The sequence below is a fragment of the Anthonomus grandis genome, chromosome 22 (genome assembly GCF_022605725.1).
Source record: "Anthonomus grandis grandis chromosome 22, icAntGran1.3, whole genome shotgun sequence".
Taxonomy (NCBI): domain Eukaryota; kingdom Metazoa; phylum Arthropoda; class Insecta; order Coleoptera; family Curculionidae; genus Anthonomus; species Anthonomus grandis.
The window spans coordinates 42,555,228-42,571,382 of record NC_065567.1 but is presented as its reverse complement, the minus strand read 5'-3'; the positions used below and the strand labels follow the sequence as shown (position 1 = coordinate 42,571,382).

The following is a 16,155-nucleotide window of genomic DNA, read 5'->3' as shown; positions in this document are numbered from 1 at the left end:
TATTGCATGCAAGGAAAATAGAATCTTAAACTAACTTAACCACTACTTCCGTCCCTCCCTAACCAAATAAAAACAACACAAAAGCATAAAACTAACTTTGCTATTTACAATTCCATTTCAACATCACAAACATGATTTTCCTATTTAGTTTAACCATCAATCTTCATTACCAGGGTCAATGTTGAGTCACAATAACATGCCAAACGACAATGATGATCTTTATTGTTGAGGGCCCAGTAGCCTATTCCTGTTCATGGATTATTTACGTTTAGCGTCTAAAAATTAGCGTTGTATTGTTCCAACAGACTTATGCCAGAAAAAGGGTTTTATACAGGTATTCCAGTTTGTTTCTAAGATTGAACACAGTTGCTAAAAATTTCCCGCAATAATGCGCATTTTGTTGAAACACTTGGAACTCAAAGTTTCTTCCATGATCAGTGTATTTTTAAGGGGAAAAAAATGACATATCCAAACCTGGAAAGACTTCAGCGGCTGATTCCTCTTAATTTGAGATGGAACATACCAAGGAAACCAACTATTATTTTCACTCTGGTCCCTGTTCGGTCGGATCTTTGGATAGTAATTAAGATGAATGTTGAATGAATCTTACTGAATTTAAAGTAGTATCCACCAGAGTTTGAATTCCTTAATTGCATACAGTGTGGACATTATTCATTATAAAGGCTTCTGCTCTAAGAACAAGGTCTTCATAGCTTGTTCATGATTCCTAAGTCACACTATTATACGACGTTGAAGATCTTGTCACTTTGGTATTTATTCTTTGAACAACTGTTTCAGAGAAACAACGATTCTCTTTCTTGGTCGGTTCTAAGAAAAAATGCAATGTAAATATTTCTGTTCAATAGTTTGGTAATAACTACTGTCAAAAGTCCTGACCATCAAAGCCAAACAACGAAGTAGTTTCTAAGTTTTGATAGCTTTTACTAAAAGACGCAAAATAGGTATACAGGGTGGTCCATTTAACTTGAGAGATCGCAATATCTCGAAAACTAAACATGTATACAGAAAATGTTTCATGTGAAGTTTGAATGGTTTCCAGGGGGCCATAAAATGACGTCATTGGTTTGACCATGACTGGACGTCTTCAAGGTCAACTTCACTTTTTTGCATAGAAACCTCTATTTTTTTAATAGTATCTAATTATGCGTTACAAAATAAGTAACTTTCATCTGCACTTTTTAACATGCGACCTCTCCTTCTTAAGTTATTAATTCTTGATTCTTTTACGAATTTTTTCCTTGACAATGACATTTGCCCTTGTAGGTAGTATCTGATGATCTATCAAAAGAAGTGATAGTATCTTATGATAGAATTTTATTATCAACAAAATCGAAAACTTGAAAATAAAACGTACAAAGTTCAAATAAAAGAAATTGAAACAAAAAAAGTCAGAAAATTATTTCAATAAATGTTCAAAGTGTTGACCTTCCACTTACATTTTTCGACTCGCTTTCTAAACGATCGATAAACAGAGTGCAGCATCTGTAGAGTTATCTGCTCGCAAACCTCCGTGATTTTATATTTTCGAGAGTCGTTGGTGGATCGTGATATACCCATAGAAAAAAATAGAATAACCCCATAGAAAAAAATCAAAGGGCGTCAAATCAGGTGACCGTGGCGGCCAGTGGACTGCTACACCGCGACCCATCCAACGTTCATTAAAGTCACGATCCAACACGGCGCGCAACGCGTGAATAATGTGCAGGACAACTATCATGCTGGTACCACATATTAAGTCTCACTTCAAAACACAAATCTTTCCAAAATACTGGTAGAATCTTCAGCAAAAAATTACGGTATTTTTGGCCTGTAAGGACACCATCACTAAAATAATGACTTTATCATTAATGATGCCACACCAGACATTCACAGATCATAGCCGCTGATGTTCTATCGCTCAAAACCACCTGGGATTTTCAACTGCCCAATAATGTATGTTATGACGATTAACTACACCATAGTTTGTAAATGAAGCTTTATCGGTGAATAAGACGCGCAGAAATTTGTTATTTTCATGCAACTGACCTATTCACAAAACAACACTCGATTTTGGAAATCATTCCCGTGAAGCTCTTGATGTAACGACAAGTGATACGGATGAAACTTGTGGCGTTTCAAAATTCTCAGGACACTTGTTTTGGAGATTCCAGAAGCAGAAGAAATTGATCGTGAGCTGACTGCAGGATTATGGGCAACTGCAGCTAAGACGGCAATTTCATTATTTTGACTGGTAATGCTTCTCTTTTGTGAACGATTTATCGTTTTCACACTTCCATCTTCTATAAAGTGATTAAACTGCTATTAAATTGTTCACTACACGATAAAATGATACTCGCGATGGAAGTCGCCGTTGAGGATGTCACATGGTATACAGTTCAATGGTTCTATTAATATTCCGTTCAGATTCACCATAGATGAGGACCATTTCAACTTTTTTATTTATTGTTAGGCATTCCATAGTCACTCAACACAATAGTCAACTACTTGATAACTGAACGAATTCTGTGAACGAAAATAATCTCTCATTTACTTTATTCATCAGTATTTGTTTACAATCGCCTGAAATACCTGGGATAAACACGTGAGATCTGTTCACTATAGAAAATTTTCGCATCATAACAACGTGCATTCATCATTGATCAACAATGCCTTGTCACAACAATTTTGAAGAATTGCTAAACCAAAGCTATTCCTGTTTCTAATGTCATTGTCAAGGAAAAAATTCGTAAAAGAATCAAGAATTAATATCTTGAAAAGAAGAGCTCGCATGAAAAAAACACAACTCTTAGGGCTTTGAGATTGCCTCGCGACCACCTAGAACCTTATATCTCTTATTTAGGATATAAAAATAAACTCAAACAAGCATTTCTTTGGTTCACATCCCTGTTCTTTTTTTTAGGTTCTCTTGAAGCTTTCCACCTCGAGTTTTTTAGATAAGAAATCTTAGATATTTTAAAAGTAAATCCTGTTTTTCCCGCTCATCTTGTTCTTTCTGCTTTCTCATTAAAAAATTGAAGCTCATGTTCGATCTTCATGTCTTATCTACCGCTTAATTTTTAGTCTTCAGGGTATTTTTCATAATCTTAATCAGATTCTTCGGTTTAGGTGTCGGTGTGGTTTCGCTCTTTATTCGTGTTTTTTAAGTCATATTCATGGTCTCAATAAGAACTTTTTTGCGCCTAGGTTTATTGTTCTTTCTACTCTTTCTAACTTATTTAACACCAATCTTATTCATGTCTCTGCTTCTGATTTAAGTTCCAGTAACTTGTTCCATATATTCTTCTTCGGTGAACCCTTGCTATAAAATAAAAGCAAAACAAAAAAAGTATCACAAATTTTAAAAAACGCACTAGCTTATTACGAGTTTAGAGCTAGTGTGGCCTATTTCAAGAAGGATGCAGGTATGAATGATTAATTATTGTGGTAATTAATTATTGTGAATAAAACCGATAGGTTTAAGAGTTTTTGAAAACAACATTCTGAATTGTATATGCTAACTCTTTATGTACCTTATATAAAACATTAAAAATTAGAGCAATTTAAAATATATTACCTCTGAAATATGTTTAAGAATAAATTGTAATGACATGGAAATGAAAATGATTGAAAGTCATTAATATCTACAGCAAATTACAACGTAGGATTTATTCAAATGGGTATTCGTTAAGCAAAATTTTTCTAACGGAATCATAAATGAAGTATTATTTGAATGAAATATGGTTATTTTAAGTAAAATCTGTATTGTTGTGACGCATTCATAATGAGTTACTTATTGTATTGGGTATTACGTCACTTATAGCAAAAATCAATATAGAAATTACTATCTCACAGGCTTAAAAATTGAAAAGAAGAAGAAAATAGACTTATTCACGTATTTAAAAGAAATATGAACTCAAATCTATAATGATACCGTTCGATATACTTAATTTAAGTTGAATTCAAGTTTTAAATAATTTACTTGAGGTATAATAGATTTTTTATATACCTAGGAACTGAGGTTTAATCTATTAATCTCTGAGCTCGTTTCTTCTTTTCAATATCCTACCCAACTTTGTTATGAATATTAAAATTAAAAAACGATAAAACCTCTTTTTTTAAAAATACCTAATTTGAACCAATGTTTCGGTAGTTATATCTACTACCGTTATAACTCTCTTGCAAAATATCTTTTAAATATCTTACTCCATACACTAATAATTCTGATTCTTACATTAAAAATTCTCAACACTTATACAGGGTGTTTTTTATATATTGCGACAAAATTCAGGAACGTGTTCTTTGGACAAAAATTCGCAAAAAAGTTCCTATAGGTCCTAAACCTTTTAGATTTTGAGCTACAGGGTGGTAAAGTTTTAACAAAAAAATGATTTTTTTTCGATAACTTAAATACCCCTGTAGATATTTGTCTGCAGGGTCTGTGTAATCATGCAGGGTCTGTGTATCCAGAGCCATTTACCAACATACTTTTAACATTTTTATGTTCTCCAGTGCCGTGTGTGCAGGTTTTCCGCTGAATACTTTTATAAAGAAAAATGGTACGCCACTGGTTTTTCTTGTATTAAAAAATATTTTTAAATTCCCCGTTGTATTTGCAACATTTTTGATCCCTTGGACTTTGTCCGTTAGATGCACGGTTTTCGCACAAAAAATTTAAGGTTTAGGACCTATGTTTATAGGAACTTTTTTGCGAATTTTTGTCCAAAGAACACGTTCCTGAATTTTGTCGCAATATATAAAAAACACCCTGTATTGTTAAAAATAAATTAGAGAATACTAATAATTTAGCAGAACGTACAACACTAAGCGTTTCGTGCTAGTACAATTTTAGAACTTTTAACCTATTGTGTAAAAACTACTTATTTCCAATACAATAATGAATTTTATCAACAAAACTTTAGTATGGCTATTGGTTCTCCTCTTTTCTTCTCCTCTCTCACCAATTTTAAGTAATATATTTATAGAAAATTTTGAATCTGAAATTATTAATACATTTGATAAAAAACCTAAAATATGGTGGCGATATATTGATGATATTTTTTCAATATATCACCATAACGAAATAGATCTTAGTTAATTACATTAACTCCAAAGAATCTACTATAAAATTTACTCTTGAAAAGGAGGCTGATGGTCAACTTCCTTATATTTAACAACTGAAAAAGATTTAATTAAAAAAAATTTTTTTCCCTTCGTTTTTTGGCCTTATGCTTGGCACATTTAGTCACGTGTTCCAATATAATTAAAAATATCTTAATACAAAATAATTATGACAAAGAATTTTTGGAAAATTGCTTTAAAGAGTTTGATAATCCACGTATAAAATTGAATCAACCAATTTTTAAGACAAATCTTATTTTACCATTTATTCCAGGTTTTTCTGATAAGATAAAAAGAATTGCTAAAAAATTTAATATAAGAACTATTTTTAAATCACAAAACACATTACGATATTTATTAACAAAAACTAAACCTTTCAATAAAAATTAATTTAATAAAAATGTAAAATATAAAATTCCTCGTACTTGTGGTAAATTTTACATAGGTGAAACCTGTAGACCATTACCAAAAAGAATTAATGAACATAAATCTTACATAAAAAACAATGATTTTCAAAAATCCAACATTACATAACATGCATTCGACAGTAACCATAGAATAAACTGGAATGCTTCCTCAATTTTAGCAAAGAAACCAATTTCAAAATTACGTAAACTAAAGGAAAGTGCATTTACAATGTTAAATGAAGATAAATGCTTAGCTATTTGTTCGGTTGATTTTAATAATACATGGATTCCTTTGCTAAAGAGAGAGGTAGATCAAGGTATTCTCAAAATTAAATAATAAAATAAAGTTAAAATATCTGATATTCATATATTTTCTATCATTAATTTACATTAAGATCACACCCCTTTAATTTTAATTAAGAAACCTTTGAATATTTTGTTATCTTTCGAAACAGTTTGTCAGACTATTAATAAACCGTGAAATGAGTCGCTCAGGAGCAGAGTGGCCCAAGTGAAAAAATTACATATTTCAGATAGGCCCGTATTCGTAGAATTATTTACAAATTAAAAGTGGCCCAATTGACCTTTCTCTAATATTCACTAGATGGCGCTCTTAGTACACTTGGGCCAGCACACTGGATTTACATAACATGTAGCAGAAAAGTGACAGTTGGTCTAGCAGTTGGGCCAGTTTGACTTTTCAAAAGTTGTCGTTGTCGTTGTCAGTGTTTTTCTATTTTTGTAAACGGGAAATAAATATTTTATTAAAACAATTTTTGCAAATCTGTTGATGTGCTAGCACAGGTAAGTTAGAAATATTAAGTTTACGTATGGCATGCATGTAATAAGAATAATATTTTAAAAAAACATAACCTGAAAATAAAAACAAATTACAGGGAGTGACTTGGCTTAGGCTTTTCGTAACCATAATAATTATAACCATAAGTTATAAGATAATTTTCATTTGTTTCAGGGGAGAATGTCAGATATTTCTAGCATAGCCGAACCCAGTGAATTTGATATAGACTCTGGTTCGGATTTTCACCCGCCAACGGATGACGAGTCCGAAAGTGATTCTGGAGAGTCGATTCAGAACATTGCACCTAATGCCAACATCGTGGAGGAAAAAAAAGGTAGAAAAAGAAAGACAAAATATGAAGGTTGGAAAAGGCAAAAAAGTAAAGTTGCAAGAAACTCCGGAAAATCTTACCTTAACTACAGGGGAAACGAAGTTGCAGAAAAAACTTTTTTTAACGGAGAATGCAATTGTTCCAGACAATGCCACTTGCTACTAAGTATCCAAGAGAGAAAACGCATCTTCGAGAATTTTTACAGTTTATCAAACTTCAATTTACAGACATCTTGGCCAAGTAACAGTATCTAATAAGGGTCGTTTCACGCATTCTCAAGATCCAAACAAACGTAGTAAGACACGTATTTATAAACTTCCCAAAGAAACTGGAGATGAAGTTATTGCCTGTAAACTTTTTTTTTTAAAAATGCTTTGAGGGTTTCGGATGGTCGCTTGACCAGAGCTCTAATTAATAAAACGAGGGGTGGCGAGCATACTACACTAGATAGAAAAGGTAAGCATCCCCCCAAAAAAAAAAACTAATCAGGTGGATATTGATAATGTTAAACATTTTGTCAACAAATTTGCCAAGTATAAATCGCACTATAGCAGGGTTAAAAATCCAAACCGGGAATATCTTTCACCAGATTTAAACATAAGCAAATTATACAACTTGTATTTACAAAGTGATGAGTGTGAACAGAAAGTGTCAAATTCTATGAAGGTAAAAATAAATAGTTTAACTGGCGAAGATAAAAGAAAAGTGGAAATGGAAAAAGAACTTCATTTACGCAAGGCAGAAGCAGCTCGAAATGGAATGCGAGAAGATCCAAAACAAGATTCAAATTCCACAACGACCATTGCATTTGATCTTATGAAGACATTACCTACGCCTAATATTTCTACAGGGGTAGCCTACTACCAGAGGCAGTTATGGACATATTGTTTAGGTATCCATAACCTAACTACAAACCAGGCACACATGTACCTCTGGCATGAGGGAATTGCATCACGTGGACCTCAAGAAATAGGCTCATGTATCATGCATTATGTCAAAAATTATGTACAAACTCCCAATTGAATTATGTACAGCGACCAGTGCGGAGGCCAGAATAGAAACATAAAAATGGCTGCAATTTGTGCGTACATGACTTATTTTGATAACTTCAGTCCAAAAGTTATCGATCACAAATTTCTTGTGTCCGGCCATTCCTACTTGCCATGTGACCAAGATTTTGGCCTGATTGAAAAGCAAAAACGCTACTTCCAAGACATTTTTTTGCCAGATGATTGGATTAAAGTAATTATAAGTGCCACAAAGACCAATAAATTTAAAGTAGTAAAGATGACAAGTGGTGACTTTAGAAGTACAGTGAATTTGGAAAAACTTTTAACCAATCGAAAAAAAGGAGAAGAAAATGTAAAAGTCGAATGGCTAGAAATTCAGTGGCTAAAGTTTAAATCCGAGGAACCTTTATTTCAAATATTCTAATAATGATGCCGCTCTTTTCTACAATGTGAATGTCACTAAAAAACGCACAGAGCTTCAACAGATGAGACAGGATGCCTTCCAGTTAGATGTACTGTATTTGTATCCCAGAGGCCGACCTATCGAAAAATTGAAGTATAAAGACCTGCAAGGACTTCTGTGCTATATACCCCCAATCGCCCATGAATTTTATAATAATTTGACAACCAGTGAGAATGCTGTTAATGAAGATATTGCGACACAAGAACAAGACGTTGAGGCTCAAGTGCTATAATTTGTTTTTTTTTTAATAATTTTAAAGGGCAGAGTGGCCCAACTGGTTTTTTTTTACAGAAAAACAATGTTTTTTGAAATTATTTTGTTCCAATATAATGTTATGCGCCATATTATTATTATTAAAGTTGTAAACTTATAATAAATAAATCTTTTACGATACAAATTTCCGTTTGACTTTTTATAAAAAAATTTAATGTCAATTATCTCAAAACTACTTTTTTGCACTTGGGCCACTCTGCTCCTGAGCGGCTCAAATTATATAAAAAAAGTATTTAAATTGTAGTCGCATATATGTAAGTAATTAGGAAGGAGTTTTGAAGGAGGTATTATATAGCGGGAGATTTGAAAGATAAGTATATTTGATTTATATTTTTAATTTAATTTTACCTTAATTACCTTGATAACGGTAGTAGATATAACTACTGGAACGTTGGTTCAAATTAGGTATTTTTTAAAAAGTAGGTCTTCTCGTTGTTTTTATCGTTTTTTAATTTTAATACTCATAACAAAGTTAGGTAGGATTTTGAAAAGAAGAAACGAGCTCAGAGATTAATAGATTAAACCTCAGCTCCGAGGTATATAAAAAATCTATTATACCTCAAGTAAATTATTGTATTTAAAACTTATTGAACTTAAATTAAATTAAGTATATCGAACGGTATCATTATAGATTTGAGTTCATATTTCTTTTAAATACGTCTATTTTCTTCTTCTTTTCAATTTTTGAGAGTATGAGATAGTAATTTCTAAGTTGATTTTTGAATAAAATAAGTAACTCATCGTTATTTTAGGTATATCTTATGCCAAAAGGCCAGACTAAAATTTCTTACTATATCGGAATATCCAATGAGACAACCATCGAAAGGACGGGAAAATAATTTTAATTTCTGGCTAATCTAGTTGAGTTAATTGGCTGAATGGTTTCAACATTAACTATCAGCAAGAACGATTTTGAAGAAATGTTTCAATTAAATCTACCTACGCACTACTATAGAAAAAAAAAATTAAAAACATACTCCTTTTAAGCGCGAAGTAGAAAAAATACTGCATAGATTGGTTTATTACACTTACACATTTCTATATACGAACACTAATTAAAATCTATTTCCCAGGTATAGAGGGGCAGAGCAAACACTTATAGCAAGAATTAGGAAATATTAAAAGCTTAAAAGAGCAACTTCTTATTTCAGTAGTAACAATTTATTCCCAAAAAAAAACATACAGGCTGTAAAAATGTGTGATAAACAAGAGAACTACACATAATATAAAACTAACAAATTTCATAACATATGTACGTCCTAAAATGCTAATTTTTATTTTAAAGATGCGTAAAAGTGCCATAGTCTACTAGCTGTACTTAAAATTACATCCAGAAATGTATGACGTAATATTTTTACATATCTGTCATAAACCTTCTGCACTTCGTATATAAAAATAATCTAAATTAGAATCAACTTTATGGTTTATACAATTAGTTTACAAGCGAGTTTTAAAAATCAAGCCATCTATTTTACAGGATTATTTACGAAAGCTGTTGCTTAAAAGAAATTCATGTGTGCTTTTAATAATTATGTACATCCCAATTTATGTAAAGGCAAACATCAAAAAATACAATATAGTACCAGATGGCAAATAGATGATTGCATTACATACACAATTAATTATGATTACTATAGATTATCCCAAAAAGTAATATTTCTCTTAGTAAAATTTGGCACCTACGATAGAATGAAATGTTGATATATGTACATGCGGAAAATCGACATGAAAAAAAAATGTTTATTTTACAGAGTGACCCAAACCAAATTGTAGTACAAATTTTCCTTAACTCGGACTTTTAGTGTTCTAAACTTTAATAAAGCCGTAAAATGGGGTCAATAGCAATAGTCCTTACTTCGCTTTTCATTAATAACCTATCAATATGTTCCTAAAAATCAAAAGTTTATATTATTTAGTAACCCTATATTGATAAAGTAAGGAAACGGGAACTGGACCTAAACGCAAAACATAGTTGACTAAAACCACAAAACAGTTTTACCACTAACCAAAACTATTTATTTTTACTCTGGACACGTGTTTCGCTAACGATGTTAGCATCTTCGGGAGAGGATGAAAACTATTTACGAGTCGCATTATATACTAAAGATGCAATTAACAGAGCGGAAAATCCAATGAAGGATGACTGAAAAAAATTTAAACGCTAACTAAACTATACTATTGACTATAAGGGATTGGACCGTTAATAAGGGATTGGAAGACCTCTTCCTATTAAGAATGGTTTTTTGATATTTCAATATCTCTAAACTGTCGTATAGTTTCCAATTTTTACTAACTGGTTTTACTGGATCTTAAATTATCTATTCCTACAAAGTTGCCAGTATTTAAAACATGTTCCGTGATGAACTTGATGAAAGTCAAGTTTGGCTGTTTGACATGTTTTAAATACTATCAAACCTTCCATAGTTCACATGAGCTACATGTTATTTAAATGTGATATTAATTTATTTTGTTTGCCCTATATGATTCTTATCATATTTGTTCTCATAAATCCCAGACTTTTCATTGGTCTTCAGTTTATCTTTATTTTGAGGTTTTTAAAAGATTTGGCCAAACATTGATGGCCCAATTTTGGAATCTTGGATCAGCTTACGAATAATCCTTTCGTCATAACCATTGACCATAGCAATTATTTTAATTGTTTCTTTTTATGTATTAAATATCGTTCCCTCAATGCCAAAACAACGAATGTGCTGTCTTAAAGAAAAAAAATCAATATAAATTTAAGTTGCAACTTGAACAGTGACCAATCCTAATTATACATCAGCACTCTAAAAAAAGGGTGTATTTTTAGTGCTCATTCCAGTATTAAATGGGGGTTTTCTCAAAACTACAAATTTGCACATTCGCGGTTTTGACATTGGAGGGACGATATGTTCTTACTTAGAGGAAATTAGATGATGTACTAAGAAATGCATGCTTTCCATTTTATGTTGAAAACAATGGTAAGTCACTAGTTCTGTATCTAAAAGTATTTGTGCCTTTTCTATAGCGGAGAGTGTTGCACCTTGGACCGGTCTGTACATTTTATTTTCTACCCACTATTAATATTTCTTCGATAGGTGGCAGCTACATACATACAATATTGTGCAAAAAGATAGCAACATTGAACTTTCCTGTTATATATCTTTTAGTGTCTATTTTATAAGTAAGGTTTATATATTATTTACAAGAATAGTTAGAGCCTGTTCATATTTTCATATTATCATATTTTTTGTATCATAATAAATAAAACACCAAATTGTTTTATGCAAATTTATTATTCAAAAATATAGCAACAAAAAATAGTTTTGATTCTAAAAAAATATAACCCAACTAAATTAAAATCAATTCAATATTTCGTGTAGTACCCCTTCTCCTTTATAACATCTGCACATCGTCTTGGCATGGACTCAATTAATTTCACAATATAGTCATTGTTCACTTCTTTCCAAGCCTTTTCCACTATTTCAAAGAGAATATTTGTATTAGAGCATGTTAGGTGCCTGATTTTGGTGTCAATGTAATGCCATAAATTCTCTATAGGGTTTAGGTCTGGCGATTGAGATGGCCAGACCATTACATTTATTTTTTCATCGGATAGCCACCTCTTAACAAATTGAGAAGCATGTTTTGGATCGTTGTCATGCTGAAATATGGCTGTTACTGACATGACTTCATCCATATATGGCACTAAATGTGTTTGCAGAATGTCTTTGTACATGAAACGATCCATTTTGCCCACTATTCTTACTATGGGTCCCATGCCACGAGCCGAGAAACATCCCCATACAAGAATATTTCCCCCTCGATGTTTAACTGTTGGGCAAATGTACTTTTTGTTTAATCTTTGTTCACTGGGGCGTCTGACGTACATCACTCCCTCAGTCCTGAATAAATTATATTTAGATTCATCACTAAATACGACTTTCTTCCAATCAGCTACAGACCAGTGGACATGAGATTGGGCAAAGTGAAAACGAGCCTTGACGTTCTTCTTTGAGAGTAACGGTTTTTTGGCGGGGCGACGAGCAGATAAGTTGGCATCAAGTAATCCTCTCCTTACGGTACTGGAACTGAGGTTTACTCCTCCACCCTCTTTTAATTTTGCCAAAATTTGGGAAGAAGACAAAAAAGGATTTTCTTTGAATTCGTAGCAGCTGCGTATCCATCCTCAAATTTGTTTTTCTGGGTCTACCAGGAATGGGCGCCGGTGCAGCTGTTCCAGTAAGGCGAAATTTTTTACAAACTCTGGATACGATTGACCTGTGAAGCCGTAAGCTTCTTGCAATGTCACTCTGCATAACACCATTTTCGTAATGCTCCACAATAATTTTTCTTACATCACCAGAGACGGTTTTTGAGCGACCCATTTTAAGTTAATTCTGAGATTCAAAAATAACAACTTTACAGCAGGTAAATCGATATTTAACTGATAAAAGAAATGCGAAACAAGAATGTTGCTATATTTATGCATATTGTCTAAATAAACAAACATGAAGTTCCTTACTCTGCATTGGCATTCTTATGATATCTCGGTATATTTATAAATAATACAGAGGCGTGTACTTAAAAGTACAGAAATAATATGGAATAAATAAAGGAGCAAATAATATTTTTGAAAACATCGCTTGTTGGTATATTTAGGCACAATACTGTATGTCAAAAATCAGTCGTTCGGGTTTCTATAGAGTGTTTTATGTTTTGCATCGTGGTATTTAATTTATTGAACAATTTGTTATGCGTCAACATCCGTTTAAATTGTTAACATAATTATTTTTATTATTACAATTGAAAACAGGTGTTTAAGCTTGATATTAATGAATGTATTTTTTACTTAAAGGCATAACCTAAAGGTAGAAAGCAAAGAATTGCTGAAATAATACCATTGTGTACCTTGAACCGGTCCAAGGTACATGAGTTATTACAAAGCACAATCTTAATGAAAATGTCATTTTTACTTTTATTTTAGTTATATAGGTATACCTTAAAAGACTTTTTCTTGTTTCAGATAGTCAATTAAAATGCCTCGAAGTAAAGTAGGTGCAAAAAGAGCGCATATAAACTCCCAGGATATAATTGCAGCAGCTAATAAATGTATCAGTGGGAAGTTATTAATTAGCCATAACATATCCAAAACTACGTTTATCAGACACGTACAATCCTTCAGAAATTCGGGAGTTGCAGAATTTTGATATGTTGCTGCCCATAATGTGAAACAGGTTTTTAATAGAAAAGAAGAGGTTGAGTTAAAAACCTACCTTCTCACTGCTGCATGCCTGCATTATGGGTTAACTAAAATGGATGTTCGTACCTTAGCATCCCAGTATTGTAGCGGGGGGTTCCTACGTACTCGCCGTATGTCCACCCTCTAACCTTTGACGTCGCAGGATATCCGTCAACCCCCCTCACAATTTCTTTGTACAGTTATAGGAGAAAAATTGATAAAATGCCTGGGCGCCACTCTAAGTAATTAAAGGAGCTTAGAGTCCCCTCTAGCCTCTCGGGTAAGCCTTTAGACAGTGGAGAAACCAGGTAAAGATTGAAAGTAGACTGTCCGGTTATAATGAGATCTTATTGCTCTTAATCTTTATTATTACAAATACTAATAAGTAAGTAACAGGTTTGGTTGCTTAAAACTAAATGAACAAAAGTGTCCTTAAAATGTAACAATCCCCCATTACCTACTTCTATGATTAAGCACAGGCATTTATTTGGGAAAATGTACCGGAAAATTCGGCACTCTATTAATGACGCAAAATAGTATGATTTAAGGGACGGGGTTATGATGTTTTGTACAAGCGGTTACGGATGACATTCGTGAAGCAAAGCCGGAAACTCAACACCAATCAAGCGAAGCAATCTCAATCAATCGGTCAACATTTACCCCTGCTCTGTTAATATACGGATAATAATTATATTATCACGGACTCGGTTATTAATTGTCTTTCACCACTTTGAGAAGACAAGTAATACTTAATAAACGCGGCTACTGCCTGCCCTACAAAACACGAAGAAAGATAGTGTCCAAGCAGTAGTTTTCCTCAATAAAATAATTAACGGAACGGTACGGTCGCGGACAGAGCAGAAAATAAAAAGTCAACAATAAAAATTATCAATAAAATAAATCCGCAGTGAGTGTTTCTCTGGTTGCAAACCGTTTAGTACCTGCCCTACATAACACGAAGAAAGATAGTGTCCAGGCACCAGTTAATAACATTCGCGACTGTGGCTTGCCCTACAAAATACGAAGAAAGAGTCCAAACCACAGTTTTAAAAGTTCATAAAGCGGAACGGAATCAATATGAATATTCTAATAAATAATCACAGATCAAAAAACTCACAGCGGAAAAATAAAATACCACCGTCTTCCAAACTTGTAAAAATGGCAACTAAAATACCGTAACTACTTCGCTCGAAAGGTATGGTACGGCCTTACTGCGACGAATGTGTCACCTTGGTGGACCTGGAACCTTTTTATACCCATCGCAGGAATTTGGATGCCGACGACTCACGAATATCCTCGGAACCAATCGTGGGATAAAAATGCAATTGGGAAAACTTAATGAAAATAAAGTTTTTCCTCATGAAAACGGTACAGATTTATAGGCCACGACCTTATATGGAAAACAAACTTAGTTTCAGCTCTCAAAACCGGGTATTTCTAGGTGAAAACAGCGGGACAAAAGCTTGCCACATGTGTACAAGAAAACCGGCTTTTCAGGAAAACCGCGGGAAACGGAAATATAATTTATATTATATTTTGCCACACCAGGCATGCCCCTTCATTTAACAGGGCTTCTCAAGGTAGGTAAACCTTGAAACTTGCAAAATAGAACATGTAAACAATGCAACAGCATGAAAGGAAAATTTCATGAAAATAACCGGAAAACTGGAAGCATAGTGATGAAAACCCTCTCAGTTTTAGGCATTTGTGGTTCTTTATTATTATTCTTTGTGGATCTTTATGGAGGCCAGAGACTACAACATAGTCAACAGAGAACTAAGTATAACCCATAAGAAATTAAACCTTTCCAGGATACTATCAGGCTAGAAACCTCTTTAAGTGGGTTTGTTTATGTATGTTTACAATCATAAACCCCTCATGACTCACAGGTAATGCTTAAAATGTATGTTTTTGTTATGTAAATTATAAAATTGGAGGTTAAAATGTTAACGGAGCAAAATTATCTAAGTTGTCTTATAAAAGACTGCCTGGGCTTACCCTTATTACTATAAAATAAAGACAAAATCTTGTAACTTCGTTACAGTATGCAATTGCAAATAATAAGTTACATCCGCCTTCATGGGACCAAAATAACATAGCTGGAAAGGAATGGCTAAGGCAGTTCCTTAAAAAACATCCAGATTTGGAAACCCGAGCCTACAAATTTGGCCCGATCAACGTCCTTTAATAAAACAAACATAACTTCTTAAGGAATTCCAAAGAAGGCCTATCTCGCGGCAATTTCACACCAAAAAAAATTTGGAACTGCGACGAGACAGGCCTAACAACTGTCCATGTGCCACCAAAAATAGTCGGACCCAAGGGAATAAAACAGTTGGGTCAAATGACTAGTGCAGAACGAGGAGAAAACGTTACACTTATAGCCTCAATAAATGCAATTGGCAATCACATCCCGCCAATGATGATATTTCCAAGAGTAAATTTTAAGGCCCATATGCTTAAGGGTTGTCCAGGTGGACAACCATAGGAGGTGCACGTCCATCCGGTTGGTCAAACGAAACATTGTTTT

The 16,155-nt window shown here is 33.2% G+C and overlaps 1 protein-coding gene across 3 annotated transcripts in view; it reads right to left on the bottom strand.

Annotated features, from left to right (window-relative positions):
• The window catches only part of LOC126748107 (uncharacterized), a 98,969-nt gene that overhangs the window by 21,472 nt on the left and 61,342 nt on the right, over positions 1–16,155 (bottom strand). The window lies entirely within an intron of this gene.